Consider the following 9,856-nt stretch of genomic DNA (forward strand, 5'->3'; position numbering starts at 1 on the left):
GTATGAAAAAACAAAAAACAAAAAAACAAAAAACAAACAATAAAAAACATCAACAAAAAAAACAAAGGAAAGATAACTCAAGTTTTCAATATAACAAATACCAAGGATTCTTCCTGTATTGAGCACTCTTTAATAATCACGCGAGTTTCATTGGATTTACATTAAGGAAAACAATCGATATATATTGAGATTGTCATATAAATTTTGATACTAATATTTATATAGACTTTTACTTTACAGTGTATACAATCTATAATCTGAAAGTATTATAATATATATATATATATATATATATATATATATATATATATATATATATATATATATATATATATATATATATATATATGGCTATAAAAGTGAAAAATCTTCCAAGAATAAACGAGTAAATATATTCTGAAAGATGATACGATAAAATATAAGTACATTAGTTTTTTTGTTAATGTAATTTTAGAGAGTGCATATATATATGTGTGTGTGTGTGTGTGTGTGTGTGTGCGAAATGATCTCTACCAAATTTTGTCAGTTGTTGATCTACAACACAGTGTGTGTAAAATTTTAGTCATTCCATGAATTTAAAAATGTATGACGTGAAATGTTTGAATTGTGATTTTCCATGTCTCACTGACTTTAGCAAATAAGGTGTAAACCATTATAACTATTTGCTAATATTTTCTCCTCTGAAGAGATGATAGACATCAAAATCCTATAGGATAAGAAGTTATAATATTTCAAATATATTCTTTGTCTTACATTGAATAATAAAAATCTTTTGATTTGAAATTCAAACATTTCACGTCATAAATTTTTAAATTGCCTTTGGATTATTTGGACCATCTTCCAATTACGGGGATTCCCTTGGATTTTACTTGTGCAAATGGAAATTCAATTAACTTTTTTGAAATTATATATTTGGATTTTACAATCACTGAATTATTTATCTTCCACCAGACTATCCATTCATGTGTAATCACCTTTTCCTTCACCATATTCCCTCTGCTTCACTTTTTTGTTATCAAGTAAGATCTTTGACTTACTTGTTGTTTCATCAAATACTTTTCCATGCAAAATCCGATCCCGGATTTTGCTAATTCCTACCCTCTGATGAGAAGGAAAGTATTTCTTCGAAACTCCACGGATTAAGGACTATCCACTTATCTAGCGTGTTCTTTTTCAGATTAAATATGTTTTTAACACTTTTTCAAAGTGTTTTTTAACATGTTTTATCAACTGTTTGCTCGTATATATATATATATATATATATATATATATATATATATAATAAAATATTTTTATTTTATATTTTATTTTTTATTTTTTATTATTATTTTATTATTATTTTACTTTTTTATTTATTTATTTATTCTTTATTTATTATTTATTTTCTATTTATTTATTAATTAATTTATTTATTTATTTTCCATTTAGTGTCGTCTAACAACTCTTGCTGACATTTTTTTAAGTGATGACCTGTACATTTCAGGTGACCTCAATTATTTTGCCCTATATATTTTTTCGCGCCTTTAACATTTCCTGTCTGAGTCATTTTGACTTTTCTTTCCCTTTATTTTATATTTTATATTTAACTTTATCATCATTTTTTTCTCTCCTTTTTTTCTCTCTCCTCTTTCTCTTCCCTGATCTTTCTTATTTATATTTATGTCTCGGAAGTAGAGTGAAAAGCATATCTTATTTTTCTTTTATTAATATTATTAAAATCTTTTCTTTATTCCTTGTGAATTATTCCATGGATTTCTGCCTTTGGATTATTATGGACCATCTTCTTCCAATTACGGGATTTCCTTGGATTTTACTTGTACAAATGGAAATTCTTTTAACTTTCTTGAAGTTTTACATTTGGATTTTACCGTCACTGGATTTTTTATCTTCAACCAGACTACCCATTCATGTGTAATCACCTTTTTCTTCACCATATTCCCTCTGCTTCATTTTTTTTTTTTTGTTTTCAAGTAAGATCTTTGACTTACTTGTTTTTCATTAAATACTTCTGCATGCAAAATCCGATCCCGCATTTTGCTAATTCCTACCCTCTGATGAGAAGGAAAGTATTTCTTCGAAACTCCGCGGATTAAGGACTATCCACTTATCTAGTGTTTCCTTTTCAGATTAAATATGTTTTTAACTCTTTTTTAAAGTGTTTTTTAGCATGTTTTATTAACTGCTTGCTCGTGTATATATATATATATATATATATATATATATATATATATATATATAAAGGGCGAGGGCGAATGAACTCTTTTTCTGGGTCAACGGCCAACTAGCACCGTGTATACTTGTGTGTGTATATGTGTATTGGGGTGGAGAGGGCTCCCGTAAGCCGTGGTGAAGGCAACTTTTCTAGGAGAAGCAAATCCCTGATTTAAAAAAACCATAAAGCGGAAGACCATTACCCGCATTAAGCTGGTCTGCAGTTTAATTTGTTGCTGGCTATCTTGCTCTTGCTTGTTGCTGGATCTCAACATTTTGAACTGAGAGAGAGACTTAGCTGTCGTACAAAGCTAAGACTCTGTAACATCATATTTGTATAGATACTCCCTCAGGCATTTGGGCTCATGGATTTTAAATGTCTGAGGGAGTGGCACTCGTCTGACAAGACGTTGCAATCATATATATATATATATATATATATATATATATATATATATATATATATATATATTAGCAGGACAAGCAGCATTGCTCGGTCATAAAATACGTTTAAATATGATATTTTGATTAATCCGATTCTCGTCTAGTCAAACAAACCTCCATTGCAGTGTGCATCTCACTGCTTGAACTCCTTACACTCTATCATGTCAAAGAATTAATAAAAATGAATGTTTAAAAGAATATGCAAATTAGCTAGATCTTTTTCTGGTGAATGCTATTTTCAACAAAGTTGTATTTTCTTTTTAAATAAATAGGAAAAAGGGTTTTTTGTATGAATATCAATACATGCACAAAAAAAAATTATAGGAGTATAAGTATGTTTATTTATTTTATGAAGCGATGTTTATGATTTTCATGAGTATATATTCTAGGTAATCCGGTAAGTAACATGGGGACATCATTTTTTTTTTCTTTTTGTAAATTCTAAAATTTATATTTACCCAGAGATACATCTATCTGAACTGAATCTCAAAAAACATTTAATCGTTTAAACTAATGGATGATTAGCTATTCATTTTGGAATATATATATATATATATATATATATATATATATATATTCTTAAAAATACGGCGTGTATCGTAGGCTTTGTGTTTCTTTTCTATGTTTAAATGTTACCATTTAGGGAGTACGCATATAGAGGTTTAATTTTTTTTATTTATTTTAGTCATTGTAAATTTTAGACCATCATTATCTTTGTAATTTTTTTTTTTCATTTAGTAGGTGCTCCCACCTAAACTCGTACCCGTCCCTCTCAATAAAAACAACTTTAAAGTAAGATCAAACGGCTATTAAAGGCATAAACTTTTATGATTGACACACGATTGGGACGTAAAAACAGAACCTTACTACCCCATTAGGTAATAAACTCCACGTAATTCTCCCCAGTGGTTTAATATCTCTTCAATCATGAGTTTTATAACAAAGAATCTAATGCTTAAAATATGCTTGCGATAGAGAACACGACAAGGAAAAGTTTCATTGGAGTAAATAACTTACTTGTTTGTAGAAGATCTGTTGATATACCCGGCATTGTTGAAAATATATCGTTGACCAAATAACTTGAGAGATGTGACTCTGAAACGGTATCTATATTAAATGAAGTAGATTTGATGTCACTTTTCGATTTTGTGACGGTGTTCAACGATAATATCTCTTCGGTATTTTGGTCCATGGTAGACAAACAGCATCCACTAGACATAGCTGTGACCGGTGTCAAAATCTGGCTACTTTGTTGGTAATATTGCTGATTGCTCGAGGAAAGTGAACCCAACCAGAAATCATTGGAGGTAATTGTAGGACTGAGATCATTAAACGAATTCGATTTCCCTGAATAAGTGTCCGTAATCTGTGATTCGAAATTGGACGAAACCGGACTTATAAATTCTGAGAGCGATGGAATGGGCGTTGATTTTAGGATATCTTTGTTCTGTGCATAAATTCCAGTAAGAATTGATTCATCGCCATTTTGTGCATATAATTCTGAAGAGTAGTCTTTTAGCGCTGTTTGATACTGGCTGTTAAATTGGGCAATACTATTTAAGCTTTCGACGTTAACGCTATTGATATTCACGCTATAAACGAGTGAATCTGCGGTTAAAAATGTCGAAAAGGGTGATATGTTGTCGATTTGAAATTCGTTTGAAGACCATAAAGAATTGGGTGGCGCTTTATTAGAATTAAAAGTGCCGGATTGATGGCTGCTTTCAGAGATCGTGAGATAGACAGAAATATCTGAAAAAGATGTTGTCAACAAATCTGCGTCAATCATTGTTACCGGAGACGATTTTGTTAACGGTGTCGATGGTGAGAGTTGGTGAAGATACGACGATTCACCGAGTCCTATTTCCTGTGACGATGCCAATAGATCGCTGACGGTGATCTCTGACGGCATTAAGACTGAATTTAATAGATATATGCTACTACTGCTACGTTCAGGTGCATATGTATAGGTCGAGGGGATCTTTAGACTGTCTGTTTTGTACGGCCACACAAGTGTAGAAAATAGGAGAGTATTTTCGATAGATGACGAAATTGGGGTGTTAATATTGCTTGAATCTGACTGTAAAAGCAGGTAACTAGACCACTGAATGGGCACATTATCTGAAGCGGTAGATAAAATACTCATCGTTGTTTCGCCGTTTAAGTTAGATGAAGCAAAAACCGATGTTGCTGGGACATCTGAAATAAGAAAAAGATCGTAACTTGTTATGCCTGTGACACTCATATTTCGTACGTGTGACACAAAAAATATAACAATATGATATTAACATTTAAGACAAAGTAAAAAGCGAAAAAGAAATTTGTGAGGAACAGAATAGTACAGAACCTGGGTTGCGTGATGGAAATAGCATTGAATTACTTTACCGCTGACATAAAAGAGAACGTAATGTCAAACGGAATATAAACACACTGTGATTAGGGTATTTATCCTATTGAACACGTGCGATCGGCATGCTTTGTTATTCATAAAAGACGGGATTCACGAAAGTCGATGGAAAACGTTTTAGCACTTGAACAGTTAAGACCATTGGTCGATAGAGATCAACATGAAAAACGGTGTTGTTGGAGAAATGTTTACTATGTTACAAAGATCTAGTGGAAAACAATTTGTTGCATTTTATACGGTGTCAACTCTGAAAGGTATACCACAAAATAAAGTATCAGTGGCGAGCGCGTTATTTCTGAGATCAGCATTAAGAGAAAAATCTACTACGTTACAAATATCTAGTGGCAAACGTGTTGTTGCATTGTATGCGGTGTCAACTAAGTAATATATACCACATAACAAAGTTCCAGGGCTGGCGCTTCGTTTACGAGATTCGTAATGAAATTAGTGTCATTATAGAAAATTATCCTACGTAACAATATACCAAAGGAGAGTGCATGGTTTCATAGATCAGTATTGAAAATAATATTAGAGAAAAGTTTGCTATGTTACAAAGATTTAGTGCCAAACACGTTGTTGCATTGTATACGGTGTCACCGAAAACAGTTTACCATATAAAAATGTTCCAGTTATGAGCATATGGTTGAGGTCATCTTTCTCTTTCTTCCCCCCTTTTTTTCTTCAGGATTTTAATGGTCAAATTATTAACCGTTTAGTGCATTAAAAAATAAGATTAAATCGGCTGCTTTTTCTTCGATGCCAGACAGAACTGGAGAAAAAAAGTATTATATGGTTTTTCATTAACTTGAACAAATCAAGTAAGATCTAGGTAATAAAAACAGATCAGTTTATTTTTTAATACTGTTTTCAAGTACATTATTTTACTCTGCCCATATGAGGCGGCTATTAAACATTACACAATTTTTACAACCGTTTTATTGGCAACGTGTTCATTACATTAGCATAGAAAATGACGTCTACGTTGACATTTGTGACTATTTAAATAGGATAGATATAAAAGAAGACATTTTGTTATCTCTGCCAATGAAGGAGGTTATGTTTTTGCTAATGTTTGGTGGCTTATATACGGTATAGGGTCCACATCACTTAATCAATCGTCACCAAACTTGGCACAAAATATTGCTCATGATCAATTTTTGAGCTGATTTAGCTTTGAGGATATCTAGGCAAAAGGCCAAGATTACAAAAAGATTAAAATCGCTCTTTTGGCGATGACTTTGGTTCAGTGCATCGTAGACTTGACATTTTTTAATTTAAATTTAATGTATGAATTCAATGTTCATTGATAACAGTTAACTGCCACGAAAACTTTCATCGTGATCAGACAAATAGTTTTTAAGTTATCAACGTTTTCACAACATCAATTTTACAACGTATCAAACAATATCGCTAAGTAAAGCTCATATAAGATATTGGCACATCCTTTCTTTGTCAGAAGGATATATGCAATCTCACAATTGACGTTATTGTTGCCCTTTTCTATGCGGATCAGATTGATTTTATGTCTTTATGAATTTTATGTTAAATTTATGAATTTTATGTTAAATTTATGAATTTTATGTTAAATTTATGAATTTTATGTTAAATTTATGAATTTTATGTTACATTTATTCTTTACTATTATGACTTATTAATTCTCGATTTCCATTCAAACATTTATGTGGAAAATTTAAAAAAATTAATGTTCAAAAGTAATGCACATACATGGTGATGGTGATTGTCACTTCTTGACAGAAGAAGACCATCTTTCTCTTGCGTTATTGTTGATTACTCAATTATTTTCATGTATTTTTGAAAATATATATATATTTTTATTATAATTATGTACACATATATACACTTATACACACACACATATATACATGTGGAGATGTGATCAAGAATGCATCAATTCCTATTTTCTGTGCGAACGAAGGTGGCTCTTTAGACCCGCCCTGCTTTTACACATACATACATACATATATACATGCATACACATACACACACACACACACACACACACACATATATATATATATATATATATATATATATATATATATATATATATATATAAAGAGAGAGAGAGAGAGAGAGAGAGAGAGAGCTGGATATCAGGTTGGGGTAAAAATAATTTTTACTTGAAGTTGAACGCCAAAAAAACGACATTATTTTTGCACCAAACTAATATATATATATATATATATATATATATATATATATATATATATATATATATATATATAGTCTTATTCCAAATTTTATTGGTTTATATAATTGAAAATTCGGAAATCGTTCATATACTAATAAGTTTTAAGTCAAAATGAGACGACTTAAACTGTAAGATACAAAATTGTCATATTTCATAGTTGGGCATTCATATATTGTCTTTAACAAAACCAAGACATCAAGAAATAGATTGATAACAACAAATAGTGTATTTCATCGTTAGTTACAATTGTTTCAAACTATTCGGACAAATTGAAACATTATGTCGTTTAAAATTTTTCACAAGGGCAGCCTTTCGTCAGACGTATAGAATAAAAACACTTTAACAATGAACAGAATTGAGTCTATTTTCCTAACGTGGAAAAAACATGGGAAAATATTTTCCCTGTATCTTATCCTTCCAAAGTATTTTTAAAGATGATCTTTAAAAATACATACATATATATACATACGCATATACATATATGTATATATACCTTTATATATATACAAATATATATATACACACACATATAAACACACACATACACACATACACACACACATATATATATATATATATATATATATATATATATATATATATATATATATATATATATATATATATACACCATCAAAATCAGCAGAATTAACTACGGATCGAAGTTTTTCACGTACACTTGTATCATCCAGCCTGGACACATCAACCCGCCTGGGAATCTCAACACCACCCAGCCTACTCTTCCTCCTTATACAGATTTTCAACCTCCCGCGTACCAAAAAGTGATATGTGCCGCATTCAGCTCCACGCATAACACGCACACTACAGACGTCCCTTTCTCCCGAAATTAATCAAAGTTCCATACCACCCACGGACTTTACATACACCGGACATGCCAGCAACTTGGTTATAAAATAATTATACAATGAAGTGAGGAATGATAGACAAATAAACAGCTGGACACTCCTCTACTCAAACATACCCGTCTACTTTTGTTTGTTTTTCTTTTCTTTACTTTCATGATTCCGGTCTTTCTTCGCATTGTTTTTGGCTTTTAAAACTTCCATATATATATATATATATACTTTATTCGTTTTTAGAGGGTTTTTTTAGAGCCGCGGCAAAATTTTTGCTCAACCGCATGTATATTATTGAAATGAACAGGAATGATCACATCAGTTTTCTCTTCGTCATGAATAAGTTGCTGGAATCTGTGATAAATAGAGAAGTTGTCAACTATCTCAGCAATATTAACCTACTCAGTTTCCTACGGTTTCCCTTTTGGTAAATCTACAGCTGGTCTGCTAATTCTAATATCACACAGGATTACTGGAGCTTTTGATGGGGGCTTCGTTTCTAGAGCAACTGCTCTTGACATATCAAAGGCTTTTGGTAGGGCATGGCATTAAGGTCTACTTCACAAGACATCCAACTACGGAATTATTAAATCCTTTCTCTCTTAAATGTTTATACGAGTAGTAGTCGATGTGCAGAAATCAGAAGCTCATAGTATCAACGTTGGAGTCCCTCAGGGTTCCATCTTGAGACCAACTCTCTTCCTGATCTTCATTAGTGATCTCCACAATCACATGCTTAGATCATTGGTAGACATTCTTCAAACGACATTACCATCCATGGCAACATTTCAAAGACCAAGATCTTCCTGATTCTTTCTCTTCTGTCATTGAGCACGTTTGGGGAAAAAGGTGGCTGTTTAATCTTAATGCATATAAAATCAAGCTTCTCTTGTCCCATCATCAACGCCCTGACCCCCACCTGGCCTCAATTGAAATGAATGACTCTCATCTTGAGGAAGCACCGTGTTTTGAAAAGCTTCCGGGACTGACCTTCACTCATGATTTGAAATGAAACACATACTTCAAATCCGTTGCCAAATATGACGGGAAAATGTTTTGTTTGGCTCATTCTATCACTCCAGTAAATATCTCACTGCTGTTGCAATCCTTTACCTGCATAAGAGACAGGATGGAGTACTGTTGCCAAATCTGGAGAGGAGCTGCTCAGAGGATCCTTTCCTGTCTCAACAGGGTACAAAACTCGTGGAGACGTCTTCTTCTCTCTGCAGCCTCTTTCTCATAGAAGAGACGTTTCGAGCGTCTCTCTGTTCTATCGTTATTTTCATAGCAGATGCTCGACTGTTTTCTATTGGAATTCCCCCTAGCTCCCAGTTTCCTCGACAATTCTCAAAGTGAGACTTACCTGTAAATGATGCGTTCTCTGAGGTCACTGCAAACTCGGCGTCCGTCATGTTCACGTAACTGTCCCAGAATAATTCTTCTACGCTGCTCGAATTCAACGAGCTATTTTGCAGTTGAAATTCGAAATCAACAACAACGCTTCCTTTACTGAAGTATACAGACAAGAGAAACCGGGTTATTCCTTATTTTTATATGAATGCATCACGACTTAATAAGGCTAAAAGCTACTCAGGGATAAGTATAAATATTAAGAAAAAAATAGGATTAAAGAACCAATGACATAATCTTTTAATAAATAAATCCGTAGAAACATCATTTGATTTTTCGTGACTAAAAATGACTTAATTTCAACAAAAATCTTAT

Source organism: Euprymna scolopes, chromosome 22 (genome assembly GCF_053919585.1).
Source record: "Euprymna scolopes isolate OS-2025 chromosome 22, ASM5391958v1, whole genome shotgun sequence".
NCBI lineage: Eukaryota > Metazoa > Mollusca > Cephalopoda > Sepiida > Sepiolidae > Euprymna > Euprymna scolopes.